The sequence below is a fragment of the Rutidosis leptorrhynchoides genome, chromosome 8 (assembly GCF_046630445.1).
Source record: "Rutidosis leptorrhynchoides isolate AG116_Rl617_1_P2 chromosome 8, CSIRO_AGI_Rlap_v1, whole genome shotgun sequence".
Lineage (NCBI taxonomy): Eukaryota > Viridiplantae > Streptophyta > Magnoliopsida > Asterales > Asteraceae > Rutidosis > Rutidosis leptorrhynchoides.
In genome coordinates, this window is record NC_092340.1 from 232,864,910 (window position 1) to 232,892,627 (window position 27,718).

General features: G+C 33.9%; 1 pseudogene; it reads right to left on the reverse strand.

Annotated features, from left to right (window-relative positions):
• The window catches only part of LOC139864034 (probable inactive receptor kinase At5g10020), a 73,294-nt pseudogene extending 54,372 nt beyond the window's left edge, over positions 1–18,922 (reverse strand).
• Positions 18,923–27,718: the final 8,796 nt, after the last annotated feature.

Here is a 27,718-nt window from a genome sequence, read left to right on the forward strand (position 1 = left end):
AACTTGAGGTAGTAATGATGTTCATAACATCATTCGATTCATATATATAAAACTATCTTATTCGAAGGTTTAAACTCGTAATCACTAGAACATAGTTTAGTTAATTCTAAACTTTTTCGCAAACAAAAGTTAATCCTTCTAACTTGACTTTTAAAATTAACTAAACACATGTTCTATATCTATATGATATGCTAACTTAATGATTTAAAACCTGGAAACACGAAAAACACCGTAAAACCGGATTTACGCCGTCGTAGTAACACCGCGGGCTGTTTTGGGTTAGTTAATTAAAAACTACGATAAACTTTGATTTAAAAGTTGTTATTCTGAGAAAATGATTTTTATTATGAACATGAAACTATATCCAAAAATTATGGTTAAACTCAAAGTGGAAGTATGTTTTCTAAAATGGTCATCTAGACGTCGTTCTTTCGACTGAAATGACTACCTTTACAAAAACGACTTGTAACTTATTTTTCCGACTATAAACCTATACTTTTTCTGTTTAGATTCATAAAATAGAGTTCAATATGAAAACATAGCAATTTGATTCACTCAAAACGGATTTAAAATGAAGAAGTTATGGGTAAAACAAGATTGGATAATTTTTCTCATTTTAGCTACGTGAAAATTGGTAACAAATCTATTCCAACCATAACTTAATCAACTTGTATTGTATATTATGTAATCTTGAGATACCATAGACACGTATACAATGTTTCGACCTATCATGTCGACACATCTATATATATTTCGGAACAACCATAGACACTCTATATGTGAATGTTGGAGTTATCTATACAGGGTTGAGGTTGATTCCAAAATATATATAGTTTGAGTTGTGATCAATACTGAGATACGTATACACTGGGTCGTGGATTGATTCAAGATAATATATGTCGATTTATTTCTGTACATCTAACTGTGGACAACTAGTTGTAGGTTACTAACGAGGACAGCTGACTTAATAAACTTAAAACATCAAAATATATTAAAAGTGTTGTAAATATATTTTGAACATACTTTAATATACATGTATATATTATTATAGGTTCATGAATCAACAGTGGCCAAGTCTTACTTCTCGACGAAGTAAAAATCTGTGAAAGTGAGTTATAGTCCCACTTTTAAAATCTAATATTTTTGGGATGAGAATACATGCAGGTTTTATAAATGATTTACAAAATAGACACAAGTACGTGAAACTACATTCTATGGTTGAATTATCGAAATCGAATATGCCCCTTTTTATTAAGTCTGGTAATCTAAGAATTAGGGAACAGACACCCTAATTGACGCGAATCCTAAAGATAGATCTATTGGGCCTAACAAACCCCATCCAAAGTACCGGATTCTTTAGTACTTCGAAATTTATATCATATCCGAAGGGTGTCCCGGAATGATGGGGATATTCTTATATATGCATCTTGTTAATGTCGGTTACCAGGTGTTCACCATATGAATGATTTTTATCTCTATGTATGGGATGTATATTGAAATATGAAATCTTGTGGTCTATTGTTACAATTTGATATATATAGGTTAAACCTATAACTCACCAACATTTTTGTTGACGTTTAAAGCATGTTTATTCTCAGGTGAATACTAAGAGCTTCCGCTGTTGCATACTAAAATAAGGACAAGATTTGGAGTCCATGTTTGTATGATACTGTGTAAAAACTGCATTCAAGAAACTGATTTCGATGTAACATATTTGTATTGTAAACCATTATGTAATGGTCGTGTGTAAACAGGATATTTTAGATTATCATTATTTGATAATCTACGTAAAGCTTTTTAAACCTTTATTTATGAAATAAAGGTTATGGTTTGTTTAAAAAATGAATGCAGTCTTTGAAAAACGTCTCATATAGAGGTCAAAACCTCGCAACGAAATCAATTAATATGGAACGTTTTTAATCAATAAGAACGGGATATTTCAAATATTACCTTGAATTAGAAAGATAACCTACTGTAAATAACAAAGGTTCCTTGATCTTAGATGATTACTTGGAATGGATTAGAAAGCTTGGAAGTAGACTTGCAAACTTGGAAGTATTCTTGATTTTTATGAAACTATACTTATGGAATTTATGAAGAACACTTAGAACATGAAGATGGAACATGAGAGAGATCAATTAGATGAAGAAAATTGAAGAATGAAAGTGTTTGTAGGTGTTTTTGGTCATTGGTATATGGATTAGATATAAGGGATATGTAATTTTGTTTTCATGTAAATAAGTCATGAATGATTACTAATATTTTTGTAATTTTATGAGATATTTCATGCTAGTTGCCAAATAATGGTTCCCATATGTGTTAGGTGACTCACATGGGCTGCTAAGAGCTGATCATTGGAGTGTATATACCAATAGTACATACATCTAAAAGCTGTGTATTGTACGAGTACGAATACGGGTGCATACGAGTAGAATTGTTGATGAAACTGAACGAGGATGTAATTGTAAGAATTTTTGTTAAGTAGAAGTACTTTGATATGTGTCTTGAAGTCTTTCAAAAGTGTAAGAATACATATCAAAACACAACATGTATATACATCCTAATGGAGTCGTTAAGTCTTCGTTAGTCGTTACATGTAAGTGTTGTTTTGAAACCTTTAAGTTAACGATCTCAATTAATGTTATTAACCCAATGTTTATTATATCAAATGAGATATTAAATTATTATGTTATAATGATATTATTATGTATGAATATCTCTTAATATGATATATACATTAAAATATCGTTACAACGATAATCGTTACATATAAGTCTCGTTTCGTAATTCTTGAGTTAGTAGTCTTGTTTTTACATATGTAGTGTATTGTTAACACACTTAATGATATATTTAAATATCATTTTATCATGTTAAATATAGTGTATCAATATCTTAATATGATACATATGTATTTTGTAGACGTTATCATAACGATAATCGTTATATATATCATTTCGAGTTTCTTAACTTAGTAATCTCATTTCTTATGTATATCACACATTGTTAATATACTTAGTGAGATACTTACTCATCATAATCTCATGTCAACCATATATATATGTCTATATATACCACAACATGTAGTTTTTACAAATTTGTAACTTTCGTGAATCGCCGGTAAACTTGGGTGATCAATTGTCTATATGAAACTTATTTCATTTAATCAAGTCCTAAAAAGTTTGATTGCTTAACACTTTGGAAACATTTAGGCATGTAAATATCAATCTTAATTAATATATATAAACATGAAAAAGTTCGAGTCACTACAGTACCTACCCGTTAAATAAATTTCGTCCCGAAATTTTAAGCTGTTGAAGGTGTTGACGAATCTTCTGGAAATAGATGCGGGTATTTCTTCTTCATCTGATCTTCACGCTCCCAAGTGAACTCGGGTCCTCTACGAGCATTCCATCAAACCTTAACAATTTGTATCTTGTTTTGCTTAAGTCTCTTAACCTCACGATCCATTATTTGGACGGGTTCTTCAATGAATTGAAGTTTTTCATTGATTTGGATTTCGTCCAACGGAATAGTGAGATCTTCTTTAGCAAAACATTTCTTCAAATTTGAGATGTGAAAAGTGTTATGTACAGCCGCGAGTTGTTGAGGTAGCTCCAGTTGGTAAGCTACTGGTCCGACACGATCTATAATCTTGAATGGTTCAATGTACCTTGGATTTAGTTTCCCCCGTTTACCAAATCGAACAACGCCTTTCCAAGGTGAAACCTTAAGCATGACCATTTCTCCAATTTCAAACTCTATATCTTTTCTTTTACTGTCCGCGTAGCTCTTTTGTCGACTCTGGGCCGTTTTCAATCGTTGTTGAATTTGGATAATTTTCTCGGTAGTTTCTTGTATTATCTCCGAACCCGTAATCTGTCTATCCCCCACTTCATTCCAACAAATCAGAGACCTGCACTTTCTACCATAAAGTGCCTCAAACGGTGCCATCTCAATACTAGAATGATAACTGTTGTTGTAGGAAAATTTTGCTAATGGTAGGTGTCGATCCCAAATGTTTCCGAAATCAATAACACATGCTCGTAGCATGTCTTCAAGCGTTTGTATCGTCCTTTCGCTCTGCCCATCAGTTTGTGGTTGATAGGTAGTACTCATGTCTAGACAAGTCCCCAATGCTTGTTGCAACATCTTCCAGAACCTTGAAACAAATCTACCATCCCTATCAGAGATAATAGAGACGGGTATTCCATGTCTGGAGACAACCTCCTTCAAATACAATCGCGCCAACTTCTCCATTTTGTCATCTTCTCTCATTGGCAGGAAGTGTGCTGACTTGGTGATACGATCAACTATTACCCAAATAGTATCATAACCACTTGCAGTCCTTGGCAATTTAGTAATGAAATCCATGGTAATGTTTTCCCATTTCCATTCTGGGATTTCAGGTTGTTGTAGTAGACCTGATGGTTTCTGATGTTCAGCTTTGACCTTAGAACACGTCAAACATTCTCCTACATATTTAGCAATATCGGCTTTCATACCCGGCCACCAAAAGTGTTTCTTGAGATCTTTATATATCTTCCCCGCTCCGAGATGTATTGAATATCTGGTTTTATGTGCTTCCTTAAGTACCATTTCTCTCACATCTCCAAACCTTGGTACCCAAATTCTATCAGCCCTATATCGGGTTTCGTCTTCCCGAATATTAAGATGTTTCTCTGATCCTTTGGGTATCTCATTCTTCAACTTTCCTTCTTTTACAACCCCCTGTTGCGCCTACTTTATTTGAGTAGTAAGGTTAGTACGAATAATTATATTCATAGCTTTTACCCGTATAGGTTCTCAGTACTTTCTACTCAAAGCGTCAGCTACCACATTCGCCTTCCCCGGGTGGTATCGAATCTCAAAATCATAATCATTCAACAGTTCAATCCACCTGCGTTGTCTCATATTCAGTTGCTTCTGATTAAATATATGTTGGAGACTTTTGTGGTCGGTATATATAATACTTTTGACCCCATATAAATAATACCTCTAAGTCTTTAATGCAAAAATAACAGCACCCAATTCCAAATCGTGAGTCGTATAATTTTGCTCGTGAATCTTCAATTTTCTAGACGCATAAGCAATCACCTTCGTTCGTTGCATTAATACACAACCGAGACCTTGCTTTGATGCGTCACAATAAATCACAAAATCATCATTCTCTTCAGGCAATGACAATATAGGTGCCGTAGTTAGCTTTTTCTTCAATAACTGAAACGCCTTCTCTTGTTCATCCTTCCATTCAAATTTCTTCCCTTTATGCGTTAATGCAGTCAAGGGTTTTGCTATTTTGGAGAAATCTTGGATGAATCTTCTATAGTAACCAGCCAATCCTAAAAATTGACGTATATGCTTCGGAGTTTTTGGGGTTTCTCACTTTTCAACAGTTTCGATCTTTGCCGGGTCCACCTGGATACCTTCTTTGTTCACTATGTGACCGAGGAATTGAACTTCTTCCAACCAAAATGCACACTTTGAAAACTTAGCGTACAGTTTTTCTTTCCTCAATACTTCTAGCACTTTTCTCAAGTGTTCTTCGTGCTCTTGATCATTCTTTGAGTAAATAAGTATGTCATCGATGAAAACAATGACAAACTTGTCAAGATATGGCCCACACACTCGGTTCATAAGGTCCATGAACACAGCTGGTGCGTTAGTCAATCCAAATGGCATAACCATAAACTCGTAATGACCATAACGCGTCCTAAAAGCAGGTTTTGGAATATCATCCTCCTTTACTCGCATTTGATGTTATCCAGAACGTAAATCAATTTTCGAATAAACCGATGAGCCCTGTAGTTGATCAAAGAAGTCGTCAATTCTCGGCAGTGGATAACGGTTTTTGATGGTAAGTTTATTCAACTCTCTGTAGTCAATACACAACCTAAATGTACCATCTTTCTTCTTGACAAATAAAACAGGAGCTCCCCATGGTGATGTACTTGGTCGAATGAAACCACGTTCTAATAGTTCTTGTAGTTGGCTTTGCAGTTCTTTCATCTCGCTGGGTGCAAGTCTGTAAGGAGCACGAGCTATTGGTGCAGCTCCTGGTACAAGATCTATTTGAAATTCAACAGATCGATGTGGAGGTAGTCCCGGTAATTCTTTCGGAAATACATCGGGAAATTCTTTTACGACGGGAACATCATTGATGCTCTTTTCTTCAGTTTGTACTTTCTCGACGTGTGCTAGAACAGCATAGCAACCTTTTCTTATTAGTTTTTATGCCTTCAAATTACTAATAAGATGTAGCTTCGTGTTGCCCTTTTCTCCGCACACCATTAAGGGTTCTCCTTCTTCTCGTACAATGCGAATTGCATTTTTGTAACATACGATCTCTGCTTTCATCTCCTTCAGCCAGTCCATGCCAACTATTACATCAAAACTCCCTAACTCTACTGGTATTAAATCAATCTTAAATATTTCGCTACCCAGTTTAATTTCTCGATTCGGGCATATATAATCTGCTGAAATTAATTTACCATTTGCTAATTTGAGTAAAAATTTACTATCCAACGACGTCAATGGACAACTTAATTTAGCACAAAAATCTCTACTCATATAGCTTCTATCTGCACCCGAATCAAATAAAACGTAAGCAGATTTATTGTCAATAAGAAACGTACCCGTAACAAGTTTCGGGTCTTCCTGTGCCTCTGCCGCATTAATATTGAAAACTCTTCTGCAGCCTTGTCCATTCGTGTTCTCCTGGTTCGGGCAATTTCTAATAATGTGGCCCGGTTTTTCACATTTATAACAAACTACATTGGCATAACTTGCTCCGACACTACTTGCTCCGCCATTACTCGTTCCGACACCATTTGTTCCTTTCGTTCTGTTAACCCCTGGTCCGTAGACCTCACACTTCGCCTCGCTATGACCATTTCTTTTACACTTGTTGCAAAATTTGGTGCAGAACCCCAAGTGATACTTTTCACACCTTTGGCATAGCTGCTTCTGATTGTTGTTGTTGTTGTTGTTGTTGTTGCGGTTGTTATTGTTGTTGGGATGATTGTTGTAGTTGTTGTTGTTGTTGTGCCATTTGTTGTAGTTGGGATTGATGTTGCGATTTGATAGTTAAAGCTAAGGGGTATAAAATACTATTAAATTTTACAAGAAAATACTAATACGATACAATTTTACACAAGATATTTAGTTATTTAGAGAATGGATATACTTAAACCTTGCTACAACACTTATAGGCAGTGTACCTAATCGTACAGTAGTGTAGTTTTTAGTAAGTCCGGTTCGTTCCAAAGGGAATCTTTTTCACAAAGCTTAACGCTATATTAGTTTAAATTTATAAAAATACAAATATATATATAAGTAATATTATTATTATAAAGGGGGGTTTTTACCGTTTAATGACCGGTTTGTCGATTTTAAAACTTTAGTCGCAGTTAAAACCAAATGTAAAATAATAAATAAATACAAGACTTAATTTAAAGCGTAAAGTAAATAACGATAATGAAATTGCGAATAATAAAAGTGTGATAAAATAAACTTGCGATAATTAAAAAGTACGATAATTAAAAGTGCAATTAAATACAATAACAATAAAAATGCGATAATTAGAAGTGCAATTAAATATAAAATAAAGGAAATTAAATATGAAATAAAAGAATTATGCTTATTTAAACTTCCGTAACCATGATGTTTGACGTGTTAATTTTAGTTTTATGCCCATGGGTTAATTGTCCTTTGTCCTGGATTATTTAATATGTCCGTCTGGTTTTTGTCCATAACAGTCCATCAGTCATAAATATAAAGTGCGAGTGTCCTAGACAAATTATCCTTATACACGAAGTTAAATATTCCAACTAATTGGGGATTCGAATTGTAACAAGGTTTTAATACTTTGTTTAATGAATACACCAGGTTATCGACTGCGTGTAAACCAAGGTTTTAATATTTTGTTATCAATTATACCAAGTGTCCTTGTACATAATTTCACCCCTGTTTTAATTATTCTAGTGGCTATTAATCCATTCCCGTGTCCGGTTAAATGAACGATTATTCGTACATATAAATACCCCGCCCATCGTGTCCGATCGAGTGTACATGGTAATTTATAGGGACGCCCAATTGTAAATCTTTATATTAACATTAACAAACTATCATTTAGTTAAACAAATATAAAGCCCATTAATAGCCCATAGTCTAATTTCCACAAGTGTCGTTCTTTTGTCCAAACCCAAATTATGGTACAAAATCCAATTACCCAATTTTAGTAATTAGCCCAACATCATGATTACTTTGGATTAAATAAGCGTAATAATAACTTAGCTACGAGACATTAAATTAAAAAGGTTGAACATAACTTACAATGATTAAAAATAGCGTAGCGTTACACGGACAGAATTTCGACTTACACACTTACAACATTTGCTAACATACCCTTATTATTAGGATTTAAAATTAAAATTAAAATTAAAATATAAATTATATATATATATATATATATATATATATATATATATATATATATATATTTACGTATATATTGAGAGAGAGATAGATTTTTGGATATTGAAAATGATCAGAATTCGGTTGCCTTTATAGGGAATTGAGTTCAGGGGTACTCCGCTACTCGTGGCAACTTTTGCCTTCAAACTCCGTGAGTCGCGGAGTTTGAAAATACAGCTCACCCTCCTTTGGCTTCTTTCTTACCGACGATTTATAAATATATTATAATATATATATTAATTTTAAGAATTAATTATATATTATATTATATTTATGTGCATAGTTGACTCGTAATTTTTAGTCCATTGCGTCGAGCGTTGAGAGTTGACTCATGTCCCGGTTCCGGATTTTCGAACGTCCTTGCGTACAATTTAATATCTTGTACTTTGTGTTTTGAATCTTGTACTCTTGTAATTTCGAGACGTTTCTTATCAATAATTGGAACCTCTTTGATTGTATTTTGTACTTTTGAGCTTTTTGGTCGTTTGCGTCTTCAATTCGTCGAATCTGTCTTTTGTCTTCACCTTTTATTATTTAAACGAATATCACTTTTAAATAGAACAATTGCAACTAAAAGCTTGTCCTTCTTGGGGAATAATGCTATGAAATATATGTTCGTTTTTAGCATTATCACGATTGTTGGGATAGTTGTTGTTGTATTGGTGACTCTTATCACCATTTTCCTCCCACTTTCTTTTGACTAGCTTCACGTTGGCCTCTTCGGCTGCCTGTTCTTTAATTCTTCCCTCAATCTAGTTCACTAGTTTGTGAGCCATTCTACATGCCTTTTGTATGGAGGCAGGCTCGTGTGAACTTATATCTTCTTGGATTCTCTCCGGTAACCCTTTCACAAACGCGTCGATCTTCTCTTCCTCATCTTCGAATGCTCTCAGACACAATAGGCACAATTCTGTGAATCATCTTTCGTAGGAAGTAATATCGAATCCCTGTGTTCGTAACCCTCTAAGTTTTGACTTGAGCTTATTGACCTCGGTTCTGGGACGGTACTTCTCGTTCATCAAGTGCTTGAATGCTGACCACGGTAGCGCGTAAGCAGCATCTTGTCCCACTTGCTCTAGATATGTATTCTACCATGTTAACGCATTACCTATGAAGGTATGCGTACCGTACTTCACTTTGTCTCCTTTAGCACACTTACTTACCCAAACACCGATTCAACTTTCTCGGTCCACCGTTTCAATCCGATTGGTCCTTCGGTCCCATCAAATTCTGAAGGTTTGCAGGCAATGAATTCCTTGTACGAGCATCCTACACGATTTCTTGCGCCGTTAGCTGTATTGCTAGATTCAGAGTTAATGTTGGTATGTAGCGCGGCCTGTACTGTGGCTATGTTTGAAGCAAGAAAGGCACGAAATTCCTCTTCGCTCATATTCAAGGTGTGTCGAGTAGTCGGTGCCATTTCCTTCAAAATAGTCAAATGAAACAAGTTAATCATACATAATATTAAGAGTAGTCAGTAGTATCTCGTAGCATAATATGAACTCATTTATAAAAGCTTTTTCTTCATATTAGCGTTTTATAAGTTTAAATTCGGGTACTACCTACCCGTTAAGTTCATACTTAGTAGCTAATATACAATTCAACTACTACAATTCCATATGAAAAACTGATTATAATAATATATCACATACAAATATTCTTCAAACTTACAACTTCGCTATATTACATATAACATGAAATATAGTACACTATGATACAGGACAGTTTTGAAGATAAATCTAGTTAATACGCAAGTTGTTCAGCAAAGAAAATAAAGACACGTAATTCATAAGTCCAGAGATAAGTCATGCATTCTGGTTTTACTAAGACGACTTCCCATCCTTGGTCTTGTGAAAAATAACCGTTATAACCATTGGCTAGGCAGCATGTTGTAATGTCGTCAAAAGAACGAGGGTTTCGTAATGTCCAACAGCCCCGTAATAATCTAAAAACCTTGTTTCTCACCCCAACTACTGAATTCGTCACTTGTGGAAAAGTTTTATTTAAAAGCTGCAATCCGATGTTCTTTTTCTCACTTTGGTAAGAAGCGAACATCACTAACCCGTAAGCATAACATGCTTCTTTATGTTGCATGTTAGAAGCTCTTTCTAATTCACGAAATCCGATATTGGGATATGTTGAGTCAAAATAGGTTCTTAACCCGTAGCGTAAAATTGCATTTGGGTTCCCCGCATTTAACGCTTTAAAGAAAACACGGCGTAACTTAAAGTCTCCCCAATGTGATATACCCCACCTATCAAAGCAAAGCCTTTTATAAACTAAGGTATTTCTGGAAAGTCTTTCAAATGTTTGACAAGTTAATTTCGCCATAACTAAATGTGCTGATGAATTCTGACCGACTCTAGACAAGATTTCCTCAATCATATCCTCTGGTAGGTCTTCTAAAATATTCGGTTGTCTACCCTTAACGTCCATTTTGTTTTTATACTGTAAAATAGACAAGGATTAGATTCGTAATAACAAACAATACAAGCAATTTTTACATAGAACATAAAAGTACAAGCACACTACAATACATTTATTACACAACATGCTCACACCCCTCTAATCTGAATCACTGGTTTCTTCTTCTTCGGACTTGGTTCTTTTTCCTAATTTTCTAGGGATATATGATGTTCCTCTAATACGAGCCGTCATTTTCCACATTGGTTTAGAAAAACCTGGTGGTTTAGAGGTTCCCGAGTTATTGTCACGATATTGAAAATACGGGTGTTGACGGTACATATAAAGTTCATCGGGGTCGGAATCAGATTTCTCTATTTTGATGCCTTTTCCCTTATTATTTTCTTTTGCCTCATTAAATTGGGTCGGGGTAATTTCTATAACATCATCGGAATCCTCATCAGGATCCGATTCATCGGAAAATTGGTAATTTTCCCAATATTTTGCTTCCTTAGCGGAAACACCATTGACCATTATTAACTTTGGTCCATTGGTTGAGGATTTTCTTTTATTTGACCGATTTTCTGTGGTTCCTACTATTCCCCCCTTCGGTACCTCTTCTTCTTCCGGTTCCTCGTCTTCCGGTTCCTCTTCTTCCGGTTCCTCTTCTTCCGGTTCCTCTTCTTCCGGTTCCGTTTCCTCTTCTTCCGGTTCTTCGGGAACTTGTGATTCTTGCCAATATATATTCGACTCTTCGTTATTATTAGGTGAGTCAATGGGATTTGTGCTAGAGGTAGACATCTATCACACAATATCAAACATGTTAAGAGCTTAATATATCACATAATATTTACATGTTAATAATATATAGTTTCCAACAAAAATGTTAAGCAATCATTTTTAAAGAAAACACGGTCGAAGTCCAGACTCACTAATGCATCTTAACAAACTCGATAAGACACACTAATGCAAATTTTCTGGTTCTCTAAGACCAACGCTCGGATACCAACTGAAATGTCCCGTTCATATTGATTATAAACGTTCCATATTAATTGATTTCGTTGTGAGGTTTTGACCTCTATATGAGACGTTTTTCAAAGACTGCATTCATTTTTAAAACAACCATAACCTTTATTTTATCAATAAAGGTTTTAAAAGCATTACGTAGATTATCAAATAATGATAATCTAAAATATACTGTTTACACATGACCATTAGATAATGGTTTACCATAGAAATATATTACATCGATATATGTTTCTTGAATGCAGTTTTTACACAATATCATACAAACATGGACTCCAAATCTTGTCCTTATTTTAGTATGCAACAGCGGAAGCTCTTAGTATTCACCTGAGAATAAACATGCTTTAAACGTCAACAAAAATGTTGGTGAGTTATAGGCTTAACCTATATATATCAAATCGTAACAATAAACCACAAGATTTCATATTTCAATACACATCCAATACATAGAGATAAAAATCATTCATATGGTGAATACCTGGTAACCGACATTAACAAGATGCATATATAAGAATATCCTCATCATTCCGGGACACCCTTCGGATATGATATAAATTTCAAAGTACTAAAGCATCCGGTACTTTGGATGGGGTTTGTTAGGCCCAATAGATCTATCTTTAGGATTCGCGTCAATTAGTAGATCGGTTTACTAATTCTTAGGTTACCAAGTAAAAGGGGCATATTCGGCTTCAATCATTCACCCATATAATTTAGTTTCAATTACTTGTGTCTATTTCGTAAAACATTTATAAAACTGCATGTATTCTCATCCCAAAATATTAGATTTTAAAAGTGGGACTATAACTCACTTTCACAGATATTTCCTTCCTCAGAAATAAGACTTGGCCACGGATCGATTCACGAACCTATACAAATATGTACATATATATCAAAGTATGATCAAAATATAATTACAACCATTTTTATTATGTTTTAAAGATTTGAGTGTATTAAGTCAGCTGTCCTCGTTAATAACCTACAACTAGTTGTCCACAGTTAGATGTACAGAAATAAATTGAAATATATTATCTTGAATCAATCTACGACCCAGTATATATACATCTCAGGCTAGATCACAACTCAAAGTATATATATTTTTGGAATCAACCTCAACCCTGTATAGCTAACTCCAACATTACTGCATATAGAGTGTCTATGGTTGTTCCAAATAATATATATACATGGGTCGATATGATATGTCAAAACATTTGCATACGTGTATATGGTATCCCAAGATTACATAATATATTAGAATACATGTATAATACAATATAAGTTAGCTAGGATATGATTTGTATAGATTTGTTAAACATTTCCCGTAGCTAAAAAGATCAAAAATATCCAATCTTGTTTTACCCATAACTTCTTCATTTTAAATCCATTTTGAGTGAATCAAATTGCTATGGTTTCATATTGAACTTTAATTTAAGAATCCAAATAGAAAAAGTATAGGTTTATAGTTGGAAATTTAAGTTACATGTCAATTACTAAAGAGGTAGTCATTTCCGTCGAAAGAACGACATCTTGATGACCATTTTGAAAAACATACTTTCACTTTGAGTTTAACCAACATTTTTGGATATAGTTTCATATTCATATGAAAAATCATTTTCCCAGAAGAACAACTTTTAATTCAAAGTTTATCATAGTTTTTAATTATCCAAACCAAAACAGCCCCCGGTTTCACTACGACGGCGTATATCCGATTTTATGGTGTTCATCGTGTTTCCAGGTTTTAAATCATTAAGTTAGCATATCATATAGATATAAAAAATTTGTTTAGTTGATTTTAAAAGTCAAGTTAGAAGGATTAACTTTTGTTTGCGAACAAGTTTAGAATTAACTAAACTATGTTCTAGTGATTACAAGTTTAAACCTTCGAATAAGATAGCTTTATATGTATGAATCGAATGATGTTATGAACATTATTACTACCTCTAGTTTTCTGGATAAAATTACTGGAAATGAGAAAAATGGATCTAGCTTTATAGGATCCTTGGATGGCTTGAAAGTTCTTGAAGCAGAATCATGACACGAAAACAGTTCAAGTAAGATTTTCACTCGAAATAAGATTGTTATAGTTGTAGAAATTGAATCAAAGTTTGAATATGAATATTACCTTGAATTAGAAATATAACCTACTGTAAATAACAAAGATTCCTTGATCTTATATGATTACTTGGAATGGATTAGAAAGCTTGGAAGTAGACTTGCAAACTTGGAAGTATTCTTGATTTTTATGAAACTATACTTATGGAATTTATGAAGAACACTTAGAACTTGAAGATGGAACTTGAGAGAGATCAATTAGATGAAGAAAATTGAAGAATGAAAGTGTTTTTAGGTGTTTTTGGTCGTTGGTATATGGATTAGATATAAAGGATATGTAATTTTGTTTTCATGTAAATAAGTCATGAATTATTACTAATATTTTTGTAATTTTATGAGATATTTCATGCTAGTTGCCAAATGATGGTTCCCACATGTGTTAGGTGACTCAAATGGGCTGCTAATAGCTAATCATTGGAGTGTATATACCAATAGTACATACATCTAAAAGCTGTGTATTGTACGAGTATGAATACGGGTGCATACGAGTAGATTTGTTGATGAAACTGAACGAGGATGTAATTGTAAGCATTTTTGTTAAGTAGAAGTACTTTGATATGTGTCTTGAAGTCTTTCAAAAGTGTAAGAATACATATCAAAACACAACATGTATATACATTCTAATGGAGTCGTTAAGTCTTCGTTAGTCGTTACATGTAAGTGTTGTTTTGAAACCTTTAAGTTAACGATCTCAATTAATGTTGTTAACCCAATGTTTATTATATCAAATGAGATGTTAAATTATTATGTTATCATGATATTATGATGTATGAATATCTCTTAATATGATATATACATTAAAATATCGTTACAACGATAATCGTTACATATAAGTCTCGTTTCGTAATTCTTGAGTTAGTAGTCTTGTTTTTACATATGTAGTTCATTGTTAACACACTTAATGATATATTTAAATATCATTTTCTCATGTTAAATATAGTGTATCAATATCTTAATATGATACATATGTATTTAGTAGACGTTATCATAACGATAATCGTTATATATATCATTTCGAGTTTCTTAACTTAGTAATCTCATTTCTTATGTATATCACACATTGTTAATATACTTAGTGAGATACTTACTCATCATAATCTCATGTCAACCATATGTATATGTCTATATATACTACAACATGTAGTTTTTACAAATTTGTAACGTTCGTGAATCGCCGGTCAACTTGGGTGATCAATTGTTTATATGAAACTTATTTCATTTAATCAAGTCTTAACAAGTTTGATTGCTTAACACGTTGGAAACATTTAGTCATGTAAATATCAATCTTAATTAATATATATAAACATGGAAAAGTTCGGGTCACTACAGAATGTGGGTTAATGCACTAAAAGATAAACTTAAGTATGATTAACCAAAGTATGATTAACCAAAGAATATGTTTTGATGATGACATATACATATGCATAAGTAATGACTGACATCTTAACATAAAACACGCAAGGTCACTAATCCATACTTTATCTTGCAAACGACCAAGTCAAACATAGGTTAAAGAACGAAATTAACAGTTCGGCTAAACACATGGTCGAGGTACGGTCGACCGCTTAGTCAACCGTGAAACCCCAAACTGAATTGCAATGCAGTTTTGTGAAAAGAAGTTGCACGATCGCCACCACGGTCAACCGTAGTGCGACCGCAGTTTTCTCTGTTACCATTTTCAACCAAATAATGTTTGACTAGTTCCCGACATCTATAATTCATGAAACCTTTCTCAACATGCTTAGAATAGATGCCTTCTCCATACTCAAATGAGTTTTGGTCATAAAAACACTAATTGTGATTAATTACGCCTAATGACATCTTAATGACAAATTAACCAAGATTAGGCATAACACATAAGTGTTAATCAACAACTTGTGATCTTAATTCTTATCTAGATATCCTTAGTATGATCATCAAGTACCAACACACTTAAGCCAATGTCACTAGAAAAATGATTGCTATTAGAAATGACTTAGTGATTAATTAAGGCTAAATGAGGAACAATGCTCTCAAGATTAACTCGTAATGACTTGTAATCCTAAAACACACTTAGATACATTTAAGATGGTCACCAAGTCTCAACTAGAGATTGCTCTTCCCTTGTGCATGTGTTGGACATTAATGTGTGCTTACACATTAATCAAGCAATATGTTATATTGCAAATTAAACTTATTAAGTGCTTGAATTATAAGTTGTGCAAGTATCTATATGATTGATCCTAGAATAACTATCTCTTGCTATGTGAGTATTACTTGCTACTTGTCAATATGGTTAATACTCATAAACTTGTCAACTTGATTAATATGTTTACTATGTGCTCATTAGTTAGGATTCAAATGACTAACCTACTCCAATAGATTAAGTGTAAAATGGTTCATAATGAAAGTATAGTCAATTGTCTATTTGGTCTAGTCTAAGTAACTAAGGGTGATTGCTTATGACTTAACTTTGATGTCTCTACATACTTCATGATTATCTTATAGAGACATTATTCAATTAATCTCTAACTAAACTTAAAAAAGAACATGACTTGTGATTAATTGAAACTAGTAAGTTAATGACATAGTGACTAGTCTTTAGAATTGAACCAAGGGCATTAAAGTGACTAACTAAGTCTTGATCAAACTGAGATTTCCCAAAATATCAATCAAGACACTTCTCCAAGAATGTTGGGTTTGCCACTTTTGGAATGATTAGTCAGTTTCATGCATTAAGACCAAATCTCACACACTTAATGCATATAGTACTTGTATAGGATGTTTGGTTTCTTTTGTAGGTGCTAGAAGGAATAAAGGTGCCAAAATGTGATGTTCAAATTTGAGTCAAACGGCTATAAAATGGATACTAAATTTGGACTGGAGCACGCACAGTCGCACCACGGTCGACCGTGACGGCAATCGTGTGTCAACTGCTACTTTTTGAATCTCACTATAAAAGTCAAACATTTAAGAGCATTTGAAGCAGACCCTCTTGCATATTTCAAAGGCTTATTTCCAGTGATCACAAGTGCATCAATTACTACTCAAATGTGATCAAGCAAGAGAAGATTCTATGATCTCATAGATATAGAATTGGGTTCTTGTAAACTTACTAATCAAAATCATTTATCTTGTGAGTTTACTTAATGTAATGTATGTCCTAGAATTGTCATAGGATCATCATTGCAAAGTGTATAAGTCTTGTAACTTCAATTAGTAGAAGCATAGGCTAGCTTAGTGATCTACTTCCTTAAAGGGACTTAGGAAGTTGATTAATCTTATTTGGAGATTAATACTTGTCCAAGGTGAAGTCAAGTTGATCTAGGTTGGAGTTGATCTTTCAAAGGGATAGAAAGATTAGGTTTGTTGTCTACCAAAGAAGTTGAAGACTTGTAAATCGGATCTCCACCGGGTTTGGAGAAAAGTGCTTAGTGAAGCAACAAATCCCAATTAGTGTAATCGAGGAGTGGATTAAGGTGGATTAGTTAACATCCACCCGAACCACTATAAATCCTTGTGTCTATGTTCTTTACATTACTTCACTTATCATTTCGAACATATACACTACACATATTCACTTAAAAACATAGCAAGTAACTATTCACCCCCCTCTAGTTACTTACAGAGAGGAACCGAGCCTTTTAAGGAGCTATTTCCTACGCTAAGAACGATCAGACCCTTAAATTTGAGGTCAAGTTAGGCAAGTTCCCCGTTAACTTATTTGAGCCCAAATCTAGTACATGTAACGGTGATTCCCTTTTCTGTACAACCGAGATGTCAACCAAGAGTAAATTGTTGCTCAAATCAACAATTTGACAATTTCCTAAAGAAGGTGGTAGTGAACCTGATAGTTCATTTGATGATAGATTTAAAGTAGTCAAACTGGTAGAGTTGACATTTAGAATGGAACCTGCAATTGAAAGTTGAATATATAAAATTTAAACACATGAATGATAAAAAGAACAAAGGTTGTAACCATTACAGGATTACACAGATTGTTAAGCATTACCAGCCATACACACCATTTCATCACAAGATATAAAATATTAATCAAAAAGTCAAGATATTTACCTGAAAACCCGTTTCGACTAAGATCAAGCGTTTTTAAAGGAATCGAACTCTGTAAAAGCTCTTCCGGAATCGGGCAAAACAACTGAGTATTCCCCAACCACAAAACCTCAAGATTGGGTAACAACTCGAAAGAAGGTAACTTTCCAGTTAAACCATTATCACTTAAATTCAAAATATGCAAATTCCTAAACATGATTAAAACTTCTTCACTAAAAAACCACCAACTAATTTATTATTACTAAAATTCACATATTGAACAGTATTAACCACACTAGGTACATTCCCAATATCCATAGATAAAGACCCATAACTGATTATGACTTAGTCAAAATGTTGTACATTCTTAAGCACGGAAAATAAAACCTCTAAATCACCCCATTTGGGAACCCACCAGTGAAATTATTGTTAGACAAATTCAGGTAATTTAACCCACAAAGATCATTAATTTTTTCAGGAATTAGACCATAAAATTGGATGCTTCATAAATTTAAATACTGAAGTGAATACATGATCCAAGAACTGGTACAATTCTGCCACAAAATCTATTACCAGAAAAGCTCAATTTTTTAATGAATATAAAGTAAAGAACTTATAGTTCACTGAATAAGTCAAGACAGTCGATATTGATTGCGGTAACAAGCCCTAATTCATCGCACGAAATGCCGTAAAATTTGGGGCAAATAGAAGCTGGATCCGAGGTAGAAATGTTCCATGAATCTAAGATTTTTCTAAATGGGTCTTCACTGATTCCTTTTTTGAACTCGAGTAGTGATCGGAGTTCATCCTGCATCGATGACAGTGGTGCTTTGCCGGCAAAAACCGTCGTTAAGGAAAAAAGAAGGTGTAACTGCATTTGCATACTAGTTCTGGGTGAAGAATAAAATTAGGAATTTTTTTTTGGGTATATAAGGGTTAACTGAGTGAAGAAGCTTCGACAATTAAAGTTGAAACTTGAAATCATTAGCCATCAATCTTCAGCACCTTGCTCGCAGCTGGTTTTCTAAGGTATTAGAACGCTTGTAGCGGTTAACCACCAACGGCGTCGCCACCTAGGTGGCATGGGACAAGGCCCCCTTTTCCTGGTATCGAAGCGTGGGATGACCAAAAACATGGTCTAGCCATGGCTCTGCAACGGGTATTGTGACGCCCCGTACAAAACCATCATGTACGAATCGTCAACAACAGGTCCATTACAGGGTATAATACTACATGCTGTTTTAAAACAAGTTTTGCATTCATGAAAAGATAACATTTTACAAAAGATAACGTGACACAAAGTTCATTACAAAGCCATTATTCAAAATAACATAAGTTGCGAATGCAAAATAAAAGTTCCATGATAGAGACATCTCTAAGTAATGCAGCAAAAGTCTAACATAGCGAGTCTGTAACAGCAAGTCTATAACACCAAGACAGCAAGACTAACAGCGGAAGCAATAACGTCTAAGTACCTGAGAAATACATGCTTAAAAGGTCAACACGAATGTTGGTGAGCTATAGTTTGTTTTTAATCAGTAATGTAACGTAGAGCACGAGATTTCGTATTCAAAACAGTATGAAAAGTATATGCTTAACCGTGGGCACCCGGTAACTAACTTAATTTGATAATACCCCCTAAAAGTACACTTGGCGAGTGCGTATGTTCTCGAAGTATTAAACACCCGTTAAATGCTAGCGCGACTAGCGCGAGTGGGGATATCAAACCCTATGGATCCATATCTAATATTCGCGTTCACCGATTTAAAAACCAATGATTAAACGTTACCATGCTAAGGGGAATCTTTGTGCCGTTATATCACTCACACATATATATAACGTTTAAGTACTCGTATCTAGTATGTAAAACATAAAAAGCGCATGTATTCTCAGTCTCAAAAATAGTTAGAGTAAAAACGGAAGCTATAACTCATAGTGAATGTGCGGTAAAGTCGATATGAAAAGTATGCAAGTAGTAAGTCGGTCCGAAAGGTCGTCAACCTAAGTCAAAGGTCACTAAGTCAGTATATTGTCCCCAAAATTTTAAAAGTGAATAAATTAAGTCTTAAGTATCATCATCATCATCATCATCATTCGTAAAAGCTAGAGTAAGTTTTCAATAAGAATAGAGATCGAAACAAAAGGCTGACTTCGGACAGCTTCTACGACCTCTAGACAAACTGAAAAGATGCGTGGTCAGTGGCCAAGGCTCCGTATGTGAGTCCTCTAACCGTTATCCAATTTTTAGATCCTAACTCGATGTCGTTTGACCGTGGCGACGGTTCAAGCGCGAGTAGGTCAGAATTTTCAGCATGTCGTTACAACGGCGTAGTGACTTTCGGAAGGCTATAAATCCTAAACCATATATCGGATTTAGGCGAGTCCTAAAAAGAAAGTCATCTACTCAAACCGAACTATCTGAAAATAAATTCTCCAGAAGTGCTAGGATTCTGATCAGACCCCGAAAAACAGCAAACAAGTGCTCCGGTAGGTTTCTTGGTGCTTGATGCTCATCACGGTTCTCATCCTTGATGCGTGTAAGCTTCAAGTGTACAACTCTTTGATGTTTTAGTATCACTTTGACCAAGTTTCAACTATAAACACACAACTAAGAGTAAAAGCTAACATTCTACAAGTTTTGAACATCAAGGTTGTCTCTTTATTGCATAAACACAATAAAGCTTCAACCTTTGTCCTTTTGACACCAGTTTATGCATCTTCATCATATGAGATGATGAAGACTTGATTTTTATCACCATAAAATGAAATGTCCCATTCATATTGATTATAAACGTTCCATATTAATTGATTTCGTCGCGAGGTTTTTGACCTCTATATGAGACGTTTTTCAAAGACTGCATTCATTTTAAAACAACCATAACCTTTCTTTTATCGATAAAGGTTTAAAAAGCATTACGTAGATTATCAAATAATGATAACCTAAAATATACCGTTTACACACGAACATTATATAATGGTTTACAATAAGAATATATTACATCAAAAATAAGTTTCTTGAATGCAGTTTTTACACAATATCATACAAGCATGGACTCTAAATCTTGTCCTTATTTTAGTATGCAACTGCGGAAGCTCTTAATAATCACCTGAGAATAAACATGCTTTAAACGTCAACAAAAATGTTGGTGAGTTATAGGTTTAACCTATATATTTATCAAATCATAATAATAGACCACAAGATTTCATATTTCAATACATCCCATACATAGAGATAAAAATCATTCATACGGTGAACACCTGGTAACCGACATTAACAAGATGCATATAAGAATATCCCCTATCATTCTGGGACATCCATCGGACATGATAAAACAACATCGAAGTACTAAAGCATCCGCTACAACGGATGGGATTTGTTGGGCCCAATAGATCTATCTTTAGGATTTGCGTTAATTAGTAGACTGGTTTACTAATTCTTAGATTACCAAGTAAAAGGGGCATATTCGGCTTTGATCGTTCAACCATAGAAAGTAGTTTCATGTACTTGTGTCTATTTTGTAAAACATTTATAAAGCTGCATATATTCTCATCCCAAAAATATTAGATTTTAAAAGTGGGACTATAACTCACTTTCACAGATTTTTACTTCGTCGGGAAGTAAGACTTGGCCACTGGTCGATTCACGAACTTATAAAAAATATGTACATATATATTAAAGTATGTTCAAAATATATTTACAACATTTTTAATACGTTTTAATGTTTTAATTTTATTATGTCAGCTGTCCTCGTTAGTAACCTACAACTAGTTGTCCATAGTTAGATGTACATAAATAAATTGATATATATTATCTTGACCCAATCCACGACCCAGTGTATACACGTCTCAGGCTAGATCACAACTCAAAGTATATATATTTTTGGAATCAACCTTAACCCTGTATAGCTAACTCCAACATTACTGCATATAGAGTGTCTATGGTTGTTCCAAATAATATATATAGATGGGTCGATATGATATGTCAAAACATTTGCATACGTGTCTATGATATCTCAAGATTACATAATATATTAGAATATATGTATTATACAATATAAGTTAGCTAGGATATGATTAATATAGATTTGTTACAAATTTTCACGTAGCTACAACAAGTAAAAATATCCAATCTTGTTTTACTCATAACTTCTTCGTTTTAAATCCGTTTTGAGTGATTCAAGTTGATATGGTTTCATATTGAACTTAAGTTTATGAATATAAACAGAAAAATTATAAGTTTCTAGACAGAAATACAGGTTATAAGTCATTTTTGTAAAGGTAGTCATTTCAGTCGAAAGAACGACGTCTAGATGACCATTTTGAAAAACATACTTCCACTTTGAGTTTAACCATGATTTTTGGATATAGTTTCATGTTCATAAGAAAAATCATTTTCCCAGAAGAACAACTTTTGAATCAAAGTTTATCATAGTTTTTAATTAACTAACCCAAAACAGCCCGCGGTGTTACTACGACGGCGTATATCTGGTTTTACGTTATTTTTCGTGTTTTCAGGTTTTAAATCATTAAGTTAGCATATCATATAGATATAGAAAATGTGTTTAGTTGATTTTAAAAGTCAAGTTTGAAGGATTAATTTTGTTTGCGAACAAGTTTAGAATTAACTAAACTATGTTCTAGTGATTACAAGTTTAAACCTTCGAATAAGGTAGCTTTATATATATGAATCGAATGATGTTATGAACATCATTACTACCTCAGGTTTTGTGGATGAACCTACTGGAAATGAGAAAAATATATCTAGCTTCAAAGGATCCTTGGATGGCATGAAAGTTCTTGAAGCAAAATCATGACACGAAAACAAGTTCAAGTAAGATTTCCACTCGAAATAAGATTGTTAAAGTTATAGAAATTGAATCAAAGTTTGAATATGAGTATTACCTTATATTAGAAAGATATCTTACTGTAAATAAGAAAGATTTCTTGAGGTTGGATGATCACTCAAAGTGAATTTGCAAGATTGGAAGTAAGCTAGCAAACTTGGAAGTATTCTTGATTTTATGAAACTAGAACTTATAGAATTTATGTAGAACACTTAGAACTTGAAGATAGAACTTGAGAGAGATCAATTAGATGAAGAAAATTGAAGAATCAAAGTGTTTATAGGTGTTTTTGGTCGTTGGTATATGGATTAGATATAAAGGATGTGTAATTTTGTTTACATGTAAATAAGTCATGAATGACTACTAATATTTTTGTAATTTTATGAGATATTTCATGCTAGTTGCCAAATGATGGTTCCCACATGTGTTAGATGACTCACATGGGCTGCTAAGAGCTTATCATTGGAGTGTATATACCAATAGTACCTACATCTAAAAGCTGTGTATTGTACGAGTACGAATACGGGTGCATACGAGTAGAATTGTTGATGAAACTGAACGAGGATGTAATTGTAAGAATTTTTGTTAAGTAGAAGTATTTTGATAAGTGTCTTGAAGTCTTTCAAAAGTGTATGAATACATATTAAAACACTACATGTATATACATTTTAACAGAGTCGTTAAGTCATCGTTAGTCGTTACATGTAAGTGTTGTTTTGAAACCTTTCGGTTAACGATCTTGTTAAATGTAGTTAACCCATTGTTTATTATATCAAATTAGATTTTAAGTTATTATATTATCATGATAACATGATGTATTAATATTTCTTAATATGATATATATACAGTTAAATGTTGTTACAACGATAATCGTTACATATATGTCTCGTTTTGAAATCATTAAGTTTGTAGTCTTGTTTTTACATATGTAGTTCATTGTTAATACACTTAATGACATGTTTACTTATCATTTCATGATTAAACATAGTGTATCAATATCTTTTTATGATTCATATGTATTTAGTAAGACGTTGTTATAACGATAATCGTTATATATATCGTTTCGAGTTTCTTAATTCAATAAACTCAATTTTATGTATATAACTCATTGTTAAAACACCTAATGAGATACTTACTTATCATAATATCATGTTAACTATATATATATATATATATATATATATATATATATATATATATATATATATATATATATATATATATATATATATATATATATATATATATATATATATATATATATATATATATATATATATAATCATATATATGTCATCATATAGTTTTTACAAGTTTTAACGTTCGTGAATCACCGGTCAACTTGGGTGGTCAATTGTCTATATGAAACCTATTTAAATTAATTAAGTCTTAACAAGTTTGATTACTTAACATGTTGGAAACACTTAATCATATAATTATCAAATTTAATTAATATAAATAAACATGGAAAAGTTCGGGTCACTACAGTACCTACCCGTTAAATAAATTTCGTCCCGAAATTTTAAGCAGTTGGAGGTGTTGACGTATCTTCTGGAAATAAGTGCGGGTATTTCTTCTTCATCTGATCTCTCATTCCCAGGTAAACTCGGATCTTCTACGAATATTTCATCAAACTTTAACAATTGGTATCTTGTTTTGCTTAAGTCTTTTAACCTCACGATCCATTATTTTGACGGGTTCTTCGATAAATTGAAGTTTTTCGTTAATTTGGATTTCGTCTAATGGAATAGTGAGATCTTCTTTAGTAAAACATTTCTTCAAATTCGAGACATGGAAAGTATTATGTACAGCCGTGAGTTGTTGAGGTAACTTAAGTCGGTAAGCTACTGGTCCGACGCGATCAGTAACCTTGAATGGTCCAATATACCTTGGGTTTAATTTCTCTCGTTTACCAAATCGAACAATGCCTTTCCAAGGTGCAACTTTAAGCATGACCATCTCTCCAATTTCAAATTCTATATCTTTTTTTTAATGTCAGCGTAGCTCTTTTGTCTACTTTGGGCGGTTTTCAACCGTTGTTGAATTTGGATATTCTTCTCGGTAGTTTCTTGTACTATCTCCGGACCCGTAATCTGTCTATCCCCCACTTCACTCCAACAAATCGGAGACCTGCACTTTCTACCATAAAATACTTCAAACAGCGCCATCTCAATGCTTGAATGGTAGCTGTTGTTGTAGGAAAATTCTGCTAACGGTAGATGTCGATCCCAACTGTTTCCGAAATCAATAACACATGCTCGTAGCATGTCCTCAAGCATTTGTATCGTCCTTTCGCTCTGGACATCAGTTTGTGAATGATAGGCAGTACTCATGTCTAGACTAGTTTCTAATGCTTGCTGTAATGTCTGCCAGAATCTTGAAATAAATCTGCCATCCCAATCAGAGATAATAGAGATTGGTATTCCATGTCTGGAGACAACTTTCTTCAAATACAGTCGTGCTAACTTCTCCATCTTGTCATCTTCTCTTATTGGCAGAAAGTGTGCTGATTTGGTGAGACGATCAACTATTACCCAGATAGTATCAAAACCACTTGTAGTCATTGGCAATTTAGTGATGAAATCCATGGTAATGTTTTACCATTTCCATTCCGGGATTTCGGGTTGTTGAAGTAGACCTGATGGTTTCTGATGCTCCGCTTTGACCTTAGAACACGTCAAACATTCTCCTACGTATTTAGCAACATCGGCTTTCATACCCGGCCACCAAAAATGTTTCTTGAGATCCTTGTACATCTTCCCCGTTCCAGGGTGTATTGAGTATCTGGTTTTATGAGCTTCTCTAAGTACCATTTCTCTCATATCTCCAAATTTTGGTACCCAAATTCTTTCAGCCCTATACCGGGTTCCATCTTTCCGAATATTAAGATGCATCTCCGATCCTTTAGGTATTTCATCCTTTAAATTTCCCTCTTTTAAAACTCCTCGTTGCGCCTCCTTTATTTGAGTAGTAAGGTTATTGTGAATCATTATATTCATAGCTTTTACTCGAATGGGTTCTCTGTCCTTTCTACTCAAAGCGTCAGCTACCACATTCACCTTCCCCGGGTGGTAACGAATCTCAAAGTCGTAATCATTCAACAATTCAATCCACCTGCGCTGCCTCATGTTCAGTTATTTCTGATTAAATATGTGTTGAAGACTTTTGTGATCGGTATATATAATACTTTTAACCCCATATAAGTAGTGCCTCCAAGTCTTTAATGCAAAAACAACCGCGCCTAATTCCAAATCATGTGTCGTATAATTCTGCTCGTGAATCTTAAATTGTCTAGACGCATAAGCAATTACCTTCGTTCGTTGCATTAATACACAACCGAGACCTTACTTTGAAACGTCACAATATATCACAAAATCATCATTCCCTTCAGGTAATGACAATATAGGTGCCGTAGTTAACTTTTTCTTTAACAATTGAAATGCTTTCTCTTGTTCATCCTTCCATTCAAATTTCCTCCCTTTATGCGTTAATGCAGTCAAGGGTTTTGCTATTCTGGAAAAATCTTGGATGAACCTTCTGTAGTAACCAGCTAGTCCTAAAAATTGGCGTATATGCTTTGGAGTTTTCGGGGTTTCCCATTTTTCAATGGTTTCAATCTTTGCTGGATCCACCTGAATACCTTCTTTGTTCACTATGTGACCAAGGAATTGAACTTCTTCCAACCAAAATGCACACTTTGAAAACTTACAGTACAGTTTTTCTTTTCTCAGCAACTCTAGCACTTTTCTTAAATGTTCTTAATGCTCTTGATCATTCTTCGAGTAATTAAGTATGTCATCGATGAAAACAATGACAAACTTGTCAAGATATGGCCTACACTCTCGGTTCATGAGGTCCATGAACGCAGCTGGTGCGTTCGTCAATCCAAACAGCATAACCATAAACTCGTAATGACCGTAACACGTTCTAAAAGCAGTCTTTGGAATATCATCCTCCTTCACCCGCATTTGATGATACCCAGAACGTAAATCAATCTTCGAATAAACTGACGAGCCTTGTAGTTGATCAAATAAGTCATCGATTCTCGGTAGTGGGTAGCGGTTCTTGATGGTAAGTTTGTTCAACTCTCGGTAGTCGATACATAACCTAAATGTACCATCCTTCTTCTTGACAAACAAAACAGGAGCTCCCCACGGTGATGTGCTTGGTCAAATGAAACCACGCTCTAAAAGTTCTTGTAATTGGCTCTGAAGTTCCTTCATTTCGCTAGGTGTGAGTCTGTATGGAGCACGAGCTATTGGTGCAGGTCCCGGTACAAGGTCTATTTGAAATTCAACGGATCGATGTGGGGGTAATCCCGGTAATTCTTTCAGAAATACATCTAGAAATTCTTTTGCGACGGGAACATCATTGATGTTCTTTTCTTCAGAATTGACTTTCTCGACGTGTGCTAGCACATCATAGTAAACCTTTTCTTATTAGTTTTTGTGCCTTCAGGTTACTAATAAGATTTAACTTCGCGTTGCTCTTTTCTCCTTACACCATTAAGGGTTTTCCTTTTTCTCGTATAATGCGAATTGCATTTTTGTAACAAATGATCTCTGCTTTTACTTCTTTCAACCAGTCCATACCGATTATCACATCAAAACTCCCTAACTCTACTGGTATCAAGTCAATCTTAAATGTTTCGCTAACTAGTTTAATTTCTAGATTCCGACATATATTATCTGCTGTAATTAATTTACCGTTTGCTAATTCGAGTAAAAATTTATTATCCAATGGCGTCGGTGAAAAACTTAGTTTAGTACAAAAATCTCTACTCATATAGCTTCTATCCTCACCCAAATCAAATAAAACATAAGCAGATTTATTGT